Genomic DNA, 16,474 nt, shown 5'->3' on the forward strand with positions numbered 1-16,474 from the left:
AGAGCCCAGATAGAGTGAAGACTTGCTGGGGGCTGGGAGGCCTGCCAGCCTCCCAGCCCCCAGTCAGCACCCCTGCCTGCCATAGCCTGGTGAACCCAAATAAAAGACCTGCAAAAAACCACTGAGGACTCTGACTCCTCCTTTACCCGGTCTGCATGGGATCAGAAAACCTGCACTGTGCCCAGTCCTGCCCCTACAATATAATACACACACCTCACACACACGCAGTCCTCAGCAATCCTGTTGACTTTACCTTTGAAACACAACACTCCTACATCTCTGCGTCCTTCTACTGCCATCCGGGTCTCTTCACCATCTTCGCTCCCTGGGACACTCCAGTACCTTCCTAACTGGTCTAACAGCTTCTGCTCTTGCTCCTTTGGGGCCCTTTCTCCACACTGCAGAGTGGTATTTTAAAACAGTTCAGGTCCTGTCACTTCTTCCTTTAAACACCTCCTTTTCCTCACTGTCATCCTTTTCCACTCTCCTGAATGATCTGGTCTGAACACTGCCTGTTTCTCTGTCCTTATTGTGATGACTCACTCACTGCTGAGCTCACAAGACTAGGCTTCTCTTTGCTGCTCTAAGAAAAATGAAGCTTTCTCTCCCTCTAGGAGGGCCTTGGCACCAGCCGTTCCCTCTGAATGGCTGGACTCTGTCCTCAGCTCCACGTGGCTGCCTGCATCATTTATCACTCACATCTCAGGCTTTTCTGACCATCCGGATTGAAATAGCTCCCATTCACATTTGACTTTATCATCCTGTTTTCATTGCAGCATTTATTGCTGTGGGGTATTATTTTTGTGTACATTTGTTTATGTACTGCTTCTTCCTAGGAGATATAAAGCCCGTGAATATAGAACATGTTAGGATCTCAAAGACTTGCTTACCACTCTGTCCCCAGCACCTGGAACTGGGCCAGACACACAGTTGATGTTTCATAGATGTTTTCTGAACAGCTTAATTAATGCAATCAAAATAAATATAAAGGATTTTTTGTGTATATGTTCTTTTTTCTAAAGTAGGATTTTGTTTTTCTAACAATTTTAGGTTCACAAAAAAATTGAGCAGCAAGAGTTCCCATATATCTTCTGTCCCCCCACACAGGCACAGCCTCCCCAACATCAACATTCCACACCAGAGTGGTACATTTGTTTCAATTAATAAACCTGTACTGACACATCACTACCACCCAAAGTCCATACTTTATATTAGGTTTCCTTCATTACATTAGGGTATAGCCTTTTGATGTTGCACATTGTATGGGTTTTCACAAATGTATAATGAAATGTATGGACCATGTTGGTATCATACAGAGTAGTTTCACTGCCTGAAAACCCTCATGTTTGAAATATTCAACTCCTTTCTTCCTAAACTCCTGGCAATTATTGGTCTTTTTAAAAATTTTTATTTATTTTTGCATAGAAGAACTGGGTATAGGTCAGAGGTGTGTGTGTGTGGGGTGAGAGGATTCACTAGAGATAGCGTGGGGGGCAGAACAGGCAGATTTACTGAAATACACTGCTGAGGGAGCAGTGGGTGAGACGAGAGTTGCTGCGCATGTGGGTTAGCTCCCTGGCCGGGGATTGAACTCAGGCCTTTGGGGGGGATAGCCCTGAGACTTAATCCCTAGGCCACCAGGGAGGCCCTGATCTTTTTCCCCCCTAGTTATTATTATAGAATTATTGCATCTATTAGTATTTCATATAGTTGGAATCATACAATATATAGATTTTCCTGGATTAGCTTCTTTTACTTAGTAACATGCTTTTAAGTTTTCTCCATGTCTTTCCATAGTTTGATAGTATATTTCTTTTAAGCATTGAATAATACTCCATTGTCTGGATGGACCAGTTTATCCATTCACCTACTGAAGGACATCTTAGTTGCTTCCAAGTTTTTGGCAATTAGAAATAAAGCTGCTTATATATCTGTGTGGACATAAATTCTCTTTTCATTTGGGTAAATACCAAGGAATGCTATTTTTGGATCAACTTGTACCTGCAGGCAAAGGATGATAGTACCTATTGCCCCACAACTTAGTCAACATTTGATGTTGTCTAACTTGAAATTTGGCAAACTTATGGTTGATAATGATAGCTCATAAAAATATTATTTCCCCATGATTATCAGTGAAGATGAACTCTCTATATATTTAATTATTGATTTTTAAATATTTCATCTTCTATTAAATGACCATTTTTCATCTTTGTCTGTTTTGTCTATTATGCTCTTTTGTCTTTCCTAGTTAATTGAAAGAGTTCTCTACACTGGTTATTAATATTTTACTGTTATATTTATTGCAAATACTTTTTCCCAGTCTTTAAATTTTTTTAACACTGCTTATAGTGTTTTTTGCCATATAGAAGTTTGAAATTTACCTGTAGTCAAATATATGGATTTTTTCTTATTGTTACTGCTGTTTGAATCTTTTATAAAAGGGCTTTGCCTACTCAGATTATAATCACTCTATATTTTCTTATAATTTAAAATATGTATTTGTTATTTATAGGTCATTTATCAATTGGCAACTTATAACTCTCTATGATGTGAGGAATTTAATTTATTATTTTTAATTAATGAATTTCTAGCTATTTGCATATGCCATACATGTTGATTGTTTCCCCAATGAGTTTATCTTGGTGGGCATCATGGGGAGGGCATTGTTTTCTACAGAGCCTGGGCCCAATTTACTATTTCTTTCTATAAACAGTTTTAGTTTAGATAAATTGAAATAAAAGGTAATTTTAAATTCTTATATTGTGGGTTAGTCACGAAGATCTTAGATAATATTATAAAGTGCTTGGCACATATTTAGTGCTGAATTATGTTAAACTGTTATTATTTCTAGCTAAGATAATGACTTCTTCAGAGATGTGAAAATTTGGGGGCGGGGTGGGTTGCAGGGAAGAGTAAGAATTGGGAAATGAGTGTTGTGGCAGGCAGGGGGCCTGGAGGCCCAGGAGGCAACCCAGCCTACAAGCCCCCTACTAATCTTTGTGCTTGCTTGCTTGCTTGCTTGTCTTTTGGCCTCAGACTATCTCTGGAGTTCCCTGTTAGTCTCATGATGTCCCATAGTCTCCTCATAGCCTCTTGCAATCATGCATCAGCACAGAGTGATGCCACCTTTTTATCCCCTCCATTCTAGGCCCAAGTGTGTGCACTTACACATGTGCACAGCCTGCTCCCTGTTCCTATGTGTCCAGAATCATGGGAGGAGTTCAAGACCGTAGGTTCTGGCCTAAAGGCTAATGGCAGGAGGACCTATTAAAAAGTCTGATTAATCTCATTTACCCTACAGAGAACCACTCTTGAAGGGTTGCGGTGTGATGAACACGAGGCTTTTGGTGCTCCCAGAGAACCCCAGGAGGGTGATAGAGCCAGCACAATTGTCCAGCACCCATCCTAACCGTTGTGAAAGCTCACTGGGGTTCTAGCCTTTTGCTTTGTGAAACAAAACCATGAGTCATGACCTAGAAAGAGGGTGACAACCCAGAGGAATGAACAGGCAGTCTATTGTCTGAGAGCAAATAAGCTGAGGCTATGTTCAGGTAGAGGTGCACAAAGTATCACAGGGGAATGAGTTAATAGGCTTTAATAGAAATCTGTCCCTGGCCAAGCTGGGAGCCACAAAAAGGAATGCAAAGGGGAAGCAAAACATGGCACTTGCAGTTGCATTGAGTGCTTCTGTGAGCCGTGCTGGTGGGCCCTGGGAAGTCCCACACTATTTTCTAGCTCAGGCACAGTGGTTCCTCACTTGCTGGTGCCCTCGGGTTGATGTCCATCAGATAGTAGTAGATAACAATGAAAGAGGGAGTAGTAGGTTCTGGAGAATGTGGCTATAATGCAAGCCTTGATGGCTTGTAGTAGCAGAGCTGTGTAGATGCTTTGTAGTCAAAGTGGAGTCCATAGACTGACAGTAGAGAGACTGAATCTGGGAGCTTATTAGAAATGCAGAATCTTGGGTTCCACTTTTGACCCACTGAGTTAGAATCTGCAGTTTTACCAGATCCCTACGTGATTTGAATGCCTTCCAAATGTGAGAAGTGCTTATCTAGACCAGGGATAAAACAGGCTCAGGTGGAAGGAGTTTCTTGGAAGATTTGTTTGAGCAAATATATATAATTATGCAGCAGAAAACATTTTTTTTTTACCCTAGGATTTCAAATAACCTATTCCAGAATTATTACATCTATTACTGGTCAGGTAAAAAATACTTTGGTTTGGGATTATGTTTAATACCAAATAATCAAAGCATTTTCTTACTTTAAATATGATAGAAATCCTACTTTATTTTTCCATAGGGCAACAGCCTGTCAATATTAATGAGTACTATCTTCCATTCTCTGTTTCCAATGAGAATCATGCTTAATTATCAGACTGCCATGTTAGAAAAAAATATACCTACTGGATATTTACTGTGATAATTTAAATCTACTCAATTGAAAGATTTTGCTCAATTGGGATTGCCTCAAACACTATGCCTTAATATTAACCAGTCTTTTAGAGTTTTATTTTCATTTTGGTAATTCCAGGGAAAGAGCCTGAATGAAAATTTTGTTCAGTTGCCACATTCTGGAATAAAACAACACTTTACTTGGCTCCCTACCATCTAAGGCGCATTCTTCAAGTGTGGTCCTAGACACCAACAGCAACCTCACCTGGGAACTTGTTAAAATTCCAGAGTCCCATCTAAAGCCCACTAAATCAGAACTTCTGGGGGTGGGGGGCTTTGAAACAAGCTACACATTTAACAAAGTCTCCAGGTGACTCGGTTGTTGAAGCTAAAGTTTGAGAAACTCTGCTCAAAGCTATGCGGTCCAGGAGACGAGAAGTCCAATGTACAAGCAAGGAAAGGACATGGGAATGGTCTGGAAGCTCCAGGTTCAGTCTCATCTATGAAACTTTGCTCTGTGACCTTGGATAAAGCTTTTACTATCCCATATTTCAATTTCCAGATTTTTAAGATGGGGCCATTGGAATAGATTTTTGAGGTTCCCTAAGTCCCAGATAGATCAAGATACCATCCTTGGAACAGAGAGTTTCCATTAAGGCATTTCCCCGAAGAATTAACAATATAAACATAATAATCTAAGAAGATCTTTAATATGAAGGCATAGATTTTGAGGTGATCCCAACTGAGCAAAAACCTTTTTAAACTCAGTAGATCTAATCTTTGTTCATCAGATGTCTGTCTTTGATATATTGTATAACATTGCCAGTTAGCTATGAGGTAACCATCTATGAATCCACTTTGCTACAAGTATTTTGACTCCTTGTATAGCAAACACTTACAAGGTCTACCATGCAAGTTTGTCTTACTTTCTGAAATATTTCAGCTTTCACCTTCGAATTATACCAAATATATTTCCATGTAATCGAAATAGTTATTACACAGTCAATGTGGACAAGCCCATTTTGTTTTTAAAGCATATTTGGTTACATGGTTTTTTTGCACATGGGTGATTAAAAATAAGCAAATATAAGCTGCTATCGGTGGTGAGTAGAAGGAGCTACAACCTGGAACCAGGAAAAAAGAGATTGCCGGTCTCCAAGGATGTGAAGAGAGCTGTGGAGATGGGCCCAAGCTACCATTCAGATTGTACCATTTAGTAAAGAGGACATCACTCTCTTACTCTGCATGGTCAGCTATGCTGCTGTGGTGACTTTCAGTGATGAAAATATGCAATTCCATTTAGTATCTCTTTTTGAAGTAGGGGAGATTGTTGTATATTTGATTTGGTCATAGGAATTCTACGGGGACTACACCTGAGAGGAGAAATCAAACATTGGACCAAAAATGAAGAAGAATGAGTAAAATACATACATGTGTGTAAAACTCACACACAAAAAATAAATATTCCATTTAAAACCTTGTTTGTATACTCTAGTTTCTCTTCAGATCGCCAAATCTTTCACTTTTATTTTTTATTTTTTTTTTAGCTGCTTGATACAACATGTTGTATTTTGTTTAGAGTCTCAGCTTAAATTACTCATTATATATATTCTTTTTTTATGTTTCTTTTTTTTTTAAATAATAAATTTTATTGTTTTATTCCCCATACAATTGCCCCCCCCCCATTCTGACCCCAATCCCTCCCTCCCGCCCCCGCCCCCCTAAAAGTGTCTCTGGTTCATAGTTTTTTGTTGATTTGATTTTCACTTTCTTAAAGTTATTTCATTTCCTGGTCCCTTATTTAAGTTTTCTAGATTCCTGCTATGAGTGAGACCATCCGGTATTTTTCTTTTTCTTTTTGGCTTATTTCGCTGAGCATGATCCCTTCCAGCGCCATCCATGTTGCTACAAATTGCATGTGTTTATTCTTTTTGAATGCTGAGTAATATTCCATGGTATATAGGTACCACATCTTCTTGATCCAGTCATCTATTTTTGGCATTTGGGTTGTTTCCAAAGCTTAGCTATTGTAAACAGTGCTGCTGTAAACATAGGGTGCAGGTGCTCTTTGGAATTGATGTTTCTGTGTCTTTTGGGTAAATACCTAGGAGTGGAATTGCTGGATCATATGGAAGTTCTATGTTTAGTAGGTCCAGAAATCTCCACACAGCTCTCCACAGTGGTTGGACCAGTTTGCACTCCCACCAACAGTGCAGAAGAGTTCCTTTTTCTCCACACCCTCGCCAACATTTGTTGTTGCTAGTTTTTTTAATATGTGCCATTCTCACTGGTGTTAGATGGTATCTCCTGGTAGTTTTGATTTGCATTTCCCTGATGACAAGTGATGTTGAACATTTTTTCATATGCCTGTGGCCATTTGCATTTCCTCTTCAGAGAAGTTTCTTTTTAGCTCTTCTGCCCATTTTTTTGACTGGATTATTTTCTTTGTTGTTTTTGAGTCTCGTCAGCTCTTTGCAGATTTTTGTGATCAGTCCTTTATCATTAGTGTTGGGTGCAAAAATGTTCTCCCAGTTGGTGGGGTTTCTCTTTGTTAAAAATATGGAACGCTTCACGAATTTGCGTGTCATCCTTGCGCAGGGGCCATGCTAATCTTCTCTGTATCGTTCCAATTTTAGTATATGTGCTGCCGAAGCGAGCACAAATCTTTCACTTTTAAACTTTGTGTAGGGCTTGTGGGAAAATATAGTTTTCTCACAGTTTCTCAGGCTGTTTTCCGCCAGTGACGCTCCAGCACAGGTGGCCTAGTAGATAACATGTAGCCTTGAGATGTCGTCTGCCTGAGCAGAGCGCTGTAAATAACATGTAACCTTGATGTATGGTTTGCATGTGTGATCCAGAAGTACGTGTGTACTTCTGTAAACTAGGCCTAAACTTGGCCCTGTGCTGGGTTTGTCTATAAATAATATAAAAGCTAATAGGGCTCACTTCGGGGCCCTCTCATGGCCTCTTGCTGGCCACTCACTGACACCCCACTGACAAGCTGGGGACCATTGCTAAGGCAGGAGCCTAGGAGTCTGTGGCTGCTGGACACTACCGTTGTGCTGCCTGGGTATCTCCTGCTGCCTCATAATAAAGACTTGTTCCTGCTCCCCACATAGGGCTTCGTGACTGGTTTTGTCATGTGCCATCATGGAGAACCAGGCAAGCTTCTAGCTGAGGCCCCATACCTTGTTTGTCAAACAGTTATCTTTTGGTTATCTGGAAGTTGAACTTACATAGCAGAGTTTTTCCTAACAATGATGGACTAAATCATGACTGTACATAGAAGAAAAAATCAAATGGGTACAGGCAGCAAATGGAGATATATCACATCAAATAATTAAATGACTTAGTTATTTTAAAAATACCATTTTTTGAAACGCTTTGAAAAAGATGTGTAGGTGTGGAATTAGGTGTATATTATGACTGGGAGTATTATGTGTGAGCTCCATAGGCAGAGACAATTCTTTCATTAAACTACTTACCCTCCGCTCACCCCGCCACTGAGATTGTTCTAACAGGTAAACAACTGGGATAAAAATGGGAAAGAAAATATAGAATATTATCACCTAAATCTTGGTGAAGTAAACAACTGGGATAAAAATGGGAAAAAATATATGTAGGTAAAGAAAATGTCAGGCTTTTCTGCCCTCCTACCATCAGGATAGATGATGGATCCTTGTGGTCCTGAATGCATGCCTGTTGGCGGCCACCTGGAGCAGGGTGTGGGCATAGGTAGATGGGATTCACCTGGGCTGAGACTGGGCTTTTAAGGGCAGCGTCACAGGGACACCAGCAGAAGCCGAGAGAGAAGCAAGAGAAGCAAAAGCTGAGAGAAGGCCGGAGAGCCCAGATAAAGTGAAGAGTGCTGGGGGCTGGGAGGACCTCCAGCCTCCCAGCCCCGCTGCCTGCTGTGTACCGGGTAAATCCCAATAAAAGACCTGCAAAAAGCCACTGAGGACTCTGACTCCTCCTTTACCCAGTCTGCTGGATATTAGAAAACCTGCTCTGTGTCCATTTCCTGCCCTTTACAATATAGAATATGATCACCTAAATCTTGGTGAAGTATGAGGTAGCCACTGTTATCCTTTGTCAATTATATTATTATGTCATTTATTATTGTCCATTATATGGAGAAACCCACCCTTTATCACTGGAAATTGAGGAACTTGGCTTTTACTTTAGGGTAGTTGCATGATCTTGGGAAATTCATTGATGCGTTTCAGGTTCTACTTCACTCACCTGTAGAATGTTAAGATTAGATAAAATATAAGATTAGACTAGATTAAATAAAATATAAGACTAGATCTATATAAAATATGAGACTATAACTTCTATCTCGGTTAGAAGGAGATAAGATATGGGATTCATTTCAGGGTTGGGGTTCCATAATTTTCATTAGGCCTTCTAGTTTGCCTCAGTCACATTTTGTCACAGTCACATTCAATGACTTTGCCTTTTTAATTTCTCAGTCTCAAACATTTCTCTCTTTACTATCTCCTTTGCTCTTAGCTTATTTCTTCAACTACATCTACTCAAAAACTCTTTTATCATCCACCAAGACCTCCAATGTATTGACTGTACCCCCCTTTCATCTCCTTATATGTCCATATAAACCTTGATTAGAACTTATCATATGATTAAAGCCCCTTCCCTTTGCCTAAGTCTTCAATTCCCTTACCCCTCTCTTCCTCCATCATGATGATTTGGTGAAACCACAAACCTGGTGTCTGAAGTCAGGATCTCTGAGAAGTAGACTGAAAGTGTGGAAAAGGTTTATGGGGGAGTGCTTTCAGTCACATCACATGGAGGGGTGAGAGAAGCAGGATTGGGCAGAAAAAGTTGAACTGCAATCCATTTGCAGGAGAGGCTTCAAGTGATCCTAAGGGGTATGCTGAAGAGCTGGGATGTACTTTCCAACTGTCCCACCCTGGGATAAGGTGATTGGGCTTTTTACAAACTCCTTTCATTGACTAGTGATTAGGTGTGGGAAGCCCTGTGAAGTGGGCTCTAAATAGCTCCCTTCTGCTGAAGACAGTCCCTGAAGAGTGATTCAGTTGAGAGTTGTTGGCCTTCAACACTCGGCAGCAGGGAGTGGTGTGTTAGTCCTGATGGGGAAATCCAGCCAGCGCAACACAACATCCTCTAGAGCTAATGAAAGTACTAGTCAAGGTACACCTACCTACTCCCAGCTCTGTGCTGAGCAGCTGATGGAAGCTGCAAGAAAATCTTAGAATCAAACTGGATAGTTTCACTTTAAATTCATCACCACCAACCTCAAGTGAGTTCAATTCTGCCTACGACCCACATTTCCCATTTCCTGCCTTCACCTTGCTCCTCCAACACCTTTTCCCCACTTTCACTCTTGAATGATAACCTGTTCCATAGCTGAGAAAACATAAGCTATTAGGAAACTTCCGTATTTTCTTCCACCAATATAAATGCACATAAAACCCCCTCTTTTTGTTACAATGGTGACGTGCTGACGTTCCTAAGTCCAATTCTTCCTTGCACTGAATTACACTCCTTCTTACCTACTCAAGGGCATCCCTTTTACATCCACTTTCCCCTTTCCTCTTGTGCTGTCATTGAAAATAAAATAAAAACATTCTTGTTGTTTATGTCCCACTGACATAAAAACACATAGGCCCCATTTTCCATCTTAAATGTACCGTGTCTTGACTCACATTGCTCTTCAGCTGCCATCCCTTTTCTGCTCCATTTTTTCTAAAGATTTATTTTATTTATTTATTTTTAAGTTTTTAATTCCTTGAATTTCATTTTTTTATTTAAATATTTTATTTTATATAATTCTTACATCTTTTTTCATCTTTGCACAATGCATGCATTTTCATTTTGGTTATATTCCCCATACAATTGCACCCCCTCCCCCTTATTTTAACTCTAGTCCTTCCTTTCCCTGCCCCCTCTCCCCCCGGTAGTGTGTCTCTGGTTTATAGTTGCTTGTTGATTTTGATTTTTACTTTGCATTGATTAGTCTTTTTCCTGGTCTCTTATTTAGGTTTTCTAAATTCCTGCTATGAGTGAGACCATCCGATATTTTTCTTTTTCTTTCTGGCTTATTTCGCTGAACATGATCCCTTCTAGCTCCATCCATGTTGCTGCAAACTGCATGAGTTTATCTTTTTTGAATGCTGAGTAATATTCCATGGTGTATATGTACCACATCTTCTTGATCCAGTCATCTATTTTTGAGCATTTGGGTTGCTTCCATAGCTTAGCTATTGTAAATAGTGCTGCTATAAACATAGGCGTGCAGGTGTCCTTTGGTATTACTGTTTCTGTGTCATTTGGGTAAATACCTAGGAGTGGAATTGCTGGGTCATATGGAAGCTCTATGTTTAGCAGGTCAAGAAATCTCCACACCGCTTTCCATAGTGGTTGGACCAGTTTGCACTCCCACCGGCAGTGCAGGAGAGTTCCCTTTTCTCCACAACCTCGCCAACATTTGTTGTTGCTAGTTGTTTTAATATGTGCCATTCTCACTGGTGTAAGATGATATCTCATTGTAGTTTTGATTTGCATTTCCCTGATTACAAGTGATGTTGAACATTTTTTTCATATGCCTGTTGGCCATTTGCATTTCCTCTTCAGAGAAGTTTCTTTTTAGCTCTTCTGCCCATTTTTTGACTGGATTATTTTCTTTGTTTTCGTTGAGTCTCATCAGTTCTTTGCAGATTTTTGTGATCAGTCCTTTATCATTAGTGCTGGGTGCAAAAATGTTCTCCCAGTTGGTGGGGTGTCTCTGTGTTTTGAATATTGTCTCTTTTGCTGTGCAGAAGCTCTTTAATTTGATGTAGTCCCAGCTGATTATCTTTGCCTTCACTATCACTGCTTTGGGTGGTGTGTCTGTAAAGATGTCTTTGAGGTGCATGTCATGTAGTGTTTCACCTATATTTTCTTCTATGTATTTTATGGTTTCAGGTCTTATGTCTGATTTATTTTACTTATACAAGAGCCGGGATACAGGCTAGATGCGTGGGAGAGTGAGAGGATTCACCGGAGATAGAGAGGGGAACAGAACAGGCAGACTGACAAAATACACTGCTGAGGGGAGCATCAGGCGAGACAGGAGAGGTTTGCTCGCCATGTGGGCTGCTCCGAGGCCGGCGGGGATCGAACCAGCACTGCAGAAGCTGCGGACAGTTTCACAGTGCTGCGCTCAACCGCCTACGCCACCAGGGAGGCCCTTTTCTGCTCCATTTTTATCAAAAGTTGTCTATTTTCCCCAACTCATCTTTTCTCTTCATTCGTCCTAGTACTTCATGCATACTGCATTTGTCTGGCCTTCTCATATGTCCACATTACTTCATGTGGCCCATCTGCAGCAATGGGCATAGTTCATTCTTGGGCATGGGATCATTCTTTGTTTGAAACACTTTCCTCACTTATTTGTGGGGATACCATCATTTCCTGATTTCCCTCTTATTTCACTGACTGCTCCCTTTGGATCCTCTGTTCCTGACCTTCCTAGTCTGGCCAACCTCTAAACTCTGAATGGCTTCAGGGCTGAGTTTGCCAACTTGATTCCATCTCTGTGGGGTAAGGAAAAATGTCAGGCTTTTCTGCCCTCCCACCATCAGGATAGATGACGGAACCCTGCGGTCCTGAATGCATGCCTGATGGCGGGCACCTGGAGTGGGGTGTAGGCATAGGTAGATGGGATTCACCTGGGCTAAGACTGGGCTTTTAAGGGCGGCGTCACGGGGACGCGAGTAGAAGCCGAAAGAGAAGCCTAGCAGAAGCCAAGAATGAACAGAAGCCGAGAGAGAAGCAGAGAACGCCGGAGAGCCCAGATAGAGTGAAGACTTGCTGGGGGCTGGGAGGCCTGCCAGCCTCCCGGCCCCCCTAGCACCCCTGCCTGCCATGTACCTGGTAAATCCCAATAAAAGCCTGCAAAATGCCACTGAGGACTCTGACTCCTCCTTTACCGGGTCTGCTGGATCAGAAAACCTGCACCGTGTCCTTTCCTGACCCTACAATCTCTTTCTACACATCATTGCTAACTGATTTCATTCAATCTAGTATCTTTTAATACCAGAATTTTTTGTCAAACTGCAGACACATCTAACTGCCTATTTGATATCTCCATTTGAATAATAATATCTAAATGGATTGAATGATTCCTTTATTCCAGATATTATTCTAAGCCTCCAATGTATATTCAAATCTTTAAAGTCCAATAGGGATCTCAAATTTAGCATGTCTAAAACAACCTCTGATTTTCATTCCCACCTGTAGTGCCAGCAAGGCACGGAGCAGGAACTCTATGATCCGGGCAGACAAGTAAAGGAGAGTTCTGGAGCCCTCAGTGGCTTTTCAGGCTTTTATTGAGCTTTTCACAACATTTTTAGTGTGGCAACCAGGTACACAACAGGCAGGGGGACTGGGGGCCAGGAGGCCTCCCAACCCTGAGTGAATCTTCCCTCTTTCTGGGCTCTGGTGTTCTCTCATGGTGTACCCTGCTGTCTTTGCTTCTGCGACCATGCTCGCTGCTTCTTTGCTGCTTCTCCCACAGTTGCTGCTACTGCTTCCTCCTTCTACCACTGCTGGTATCCCCTCGACGCCACCCTTATAAGCCCAGGCTCTCAGCCCAGGTTCGCCCATCTATGCAGGCCCATACCATACTCCAGGTGTCCGCCATCAGGCATACGTGTAGGACTGCAGGGTTCTATCATGAATGCTAATGGCAGGAGGGTGGAAAAGTCCTGATAATTTTCATTTACCCTACACCACCAAAACCAGCACCTTTGTCAATATTTAACATTTCAGTGAATAAAATGAAAGCAGAAACTTTCAGCCAGTTGTTCAGGCCCCAAACTTCAGACTGATCCTAACTCTGTTCTTTCTTTCTTGCAGCACATCCTATCCATCAGCAAATCTTGATAGCTCTATTTTCAGAATATAGCAAATCCTCCCTTAACATCATCCGTAGGTTCTTGGAAACTGCAACTTTAAGGCAAACAGCATACAACAGAACCAGGTCCTCAAATAACATTGTTTTGTTTGACATTGGCCGAGATTGTTTTTATTCCTTATCAACTAGTTGACGTGGAGCAAAACAACAGTATCCAAGGGTCTAGCGTATACTCCAAATCCAAACAGTTCTCTTTTATTCCCCAGTTATGTTTATTGAAGTAAAGTCAGCTTACATCATTGTATCTGTTTTAACCACTATGGGTTCAAACCCCTACAGTTGTGTTTTCATACTATTCCCACCACCAAAGCCCCAATAATCCTCCACCATGTGCCATTGGGCCCTTTCCTCCCCCTCCCCCATTCTGTCACCCTCCCCTTCTGGTTGGCCCAGTTTTGCAATCAGATGTCAAGGGTTTGTTATTGGTCTGGCCAAACAATTCTTATTACCTTTATCACTAACAACTGATTCAATGATATTGCCTCCTTACCAGTCTCTCTGCTTTCACTATTGCCCCCTTTTCAGAGAGTGGCTCCAGCGAGCCTATAAAAATGTGTATCAGATTATGTCTTTCCTTTGCTCAAATCCTCCTAATACCTTCCCATATCACTCAAGAAAAAGATTCAAACATTTTACTGAACCTGCAAGGTCTTAAATGTCAGGCCTCTAGTTAACTCTCTGACTTCATCTTCTACCACTCTTTCCTCCATCACTGTTGTCATGCTGCACTGGCCTCCTTGCTTGCAAGGAGGCTTCCATCTTAGCACCTGTTTATTTGTGGTTCTTTCCACCTGGGAAAGAGGTTGGCCGGTGTCATTATGCCTAACTAAAATCTGCATTGGATGATTGTTCACTGGAAAAGTTTTATTTACATGCATGGTCTCATTATTTTTGAATTAGCAAGCAAAGCCATGAAGTTATTGATTATTTTTGCATGACCTTTTATGTGTACAGAAGTCAAAATACAGAAACATTAAATATGGAATTGCAGTTAAGGCTGCATCTTTCCTCTATTAACCTCCACAATGGTGGTTATAAAATGTTTTATAAAGCAACGTAACACATGCTATTAAATTAATACTGATCATTAGAATGTTATTGTCTTTGTACTTTTGTATGTTGAATAAGAGTGATAAGCATAAGGAGTTTTAGTTTTATGTTTGTGCCTACTTAAGTATATTATAATACAAATAATAAAACAATACTGGAATCTGCAAGCATATTTCTCCTTTAAAAGAAGCTTATGTATTAAGTCAAAATTTAAAAACACATGAGTTTTCTACAATCACCCACATGATGATTTCCACAATAAAGTTCCTTACAGGAGAGAAAGCAAGGGGGAGAGGCTTAAATATTTCAGTCCAGAGTTAAAAAATAAGAAACATGTTGGCAGTACATTTAGCCAATTATAAAGAGAACTACAAAAAAGAAATTGGTGGAATTAAAAAAAAAGTTTCCTGGCTAAGGAATTATTAAACATGTGAAGCCAGGAAAGAAGTTTATATTACTTTTCCAGACACTTTGTATTTTCCATTAAACACCCTCCCCCCAAAGAAAAAAAAAAACAAAACAAAAACCACAACACCTAGAGAAAGGAAGATGAAATCAACCAGCCTGGACAATATTGAGTGGGTTTTTTTCCTATAGTAAAGCTAAATGTATCCTTGCCTTTTTGATTTTGTAAGATGCAGCTCTCATGAAGAGACATTTCAAAAGTTAATGCTATAATTAGCTGGTGACTGCAAGACAAAACAAAAATCAAAACCACAAAGCACCTCTATAAACTTAGCTACCATTTATTTATTTCATTTAATTTTTTATTGAAGAACCACTGGTTTATTTCCTTGTTAGTGTTTTGACAGTATAGGATTCCCCCCTCACGTGTGGTCACAGTAACACACCCACCACCGAAGTACCCATAGTCCTCCACAACAGTACATTGTGTTAGCTATTATTTAAAAGGGAGATTTGAAAGGAGTTTTAAAAACTTCTGAAGTTTCCTTATAACTTGACTGCCCCCAAATCACTGACAGAAGGGATAATTTTTAGAAAACACAGTTAAAGTCATTGAGCAGTTTGTTAAATTAGTGTTTGGCGTTATTGAGAGAGAAATTGCAGGCAGCAGAATTCTAAGATGGTCCCTGGAGGTTCTGGATCCCTAGTGTACATGCACCTTCTCCCAGTTATTCACTCAAATAGTAATCTAGGTATCTAGGTGTTGTTGTGAAGGGATTTTGCAGATGCAATTAAAGTCTCAAACCAGTTCACTTTAAGATTATCCGGGTGGACTTGATCTATTCACATGAGCCTTTACAAGCAAAAGTTTTCTCCCAATGGTTACAAAAGGGAATGTCAGAGAAACACTTGCTGGCTGCCTGGAAGAAAGCAAACATTCACATGAACTGCCCCTGGGGCCTCTAGGAGCTCAGAGCGGTCCCCAGTCATCAGTCAGCAGGAATAAGGGGACTTCATTTGACAACTGCCAGGAAATTACTTATGCCATCTTCCAATATAATTGGAAGAGTCCCCAAAACCTCACAGGAGAACTACAGCTCTGGTAGATACTTTCATACCAGACTGGCCAGAACCTGAGCACAAAATCTAGTCACACTGTGCCGAAATTCTAACCTATGGAATTGTGAGATAATAAATGTGTGTGTGTGTGTGTGTGTGTGTGTGTTTAAGGCACTGAGCTTGTAATCATTTATGTAATGATAGAACACAAACAGAGAAATCATTTCTCTCTATAACCAGTATAGAATTTGTTAAGAAAAGGCCAAGAATGGATGGAAACAAATTTTGCTATTTTAATTTATTTCTGACCCCAAATTTAATTAAAATAGAACTGTATCCTTAAAAGTTTCAGAATGTCATACAAAATAAAAATTGGAATCCCAATAGTGGTAAGGAAGCTGCGGTATATAATGGCAGGGTTTGGGAGGTGGTTGGTGAGCTCCTGCAACTCCAGTCGTGGGAGTCTAGACTTAGTCTTGAGGAATTTCTGATGCCCTGTGCAGAATTATAGATATATGCTCAGTTAACAAGTTCTCTGGGGATGAAGCTCATTTATAGAAGTCAGTTTTAAATAACAGGAACTGTTTGTGATAAAGCAACAAAATAAACTCTCACTGTATAAAGGT

General features: G+C 40.6%; 1 protein-coding gene and 1 non-coding gene across 7 annotated transcripts in view; one reads left to right on the forward strand and one right to left on the reverse strand.

The window, feature by feature from the left end:
- CASK (calcium/calmodulin dependent serine protein kinase) overlaps positions 1–16,474 on the forward strand; it is a 392,726-nt gene that overhangs the window by 216,505 nt on the left and 159,747 nt on the right. The gene's annotated exons all lie outside the window — the stretch shown is intronic.
- LOC119246878 (U6 spliceosomal RNA) lies at positions 6,950–7,056 on the reverse strand. Its single transcript, XR_005125616.1, has one exon. It is a non-coding gene; the product is annotated as a U6 spliceosomal RNA (small nuclear RNA).

This window comes from Talpa occidentalis, unplaced genomic scaffold (assembly GCF_014898055.3).
Source record: "Talpa occidentalis isolate TD23 unplaced genomic scaffold, MPIMG_talOcc4v2.1 talOcc4.15, whole genome shotgun sequence".
Taxonomy (NCBI): domain Eukaryota; kingdom Metazoa; phylum Chordata; class Mammalia; order Eulipotyphla; family Talpidae; genus Talpa; species Talpa occidentalis.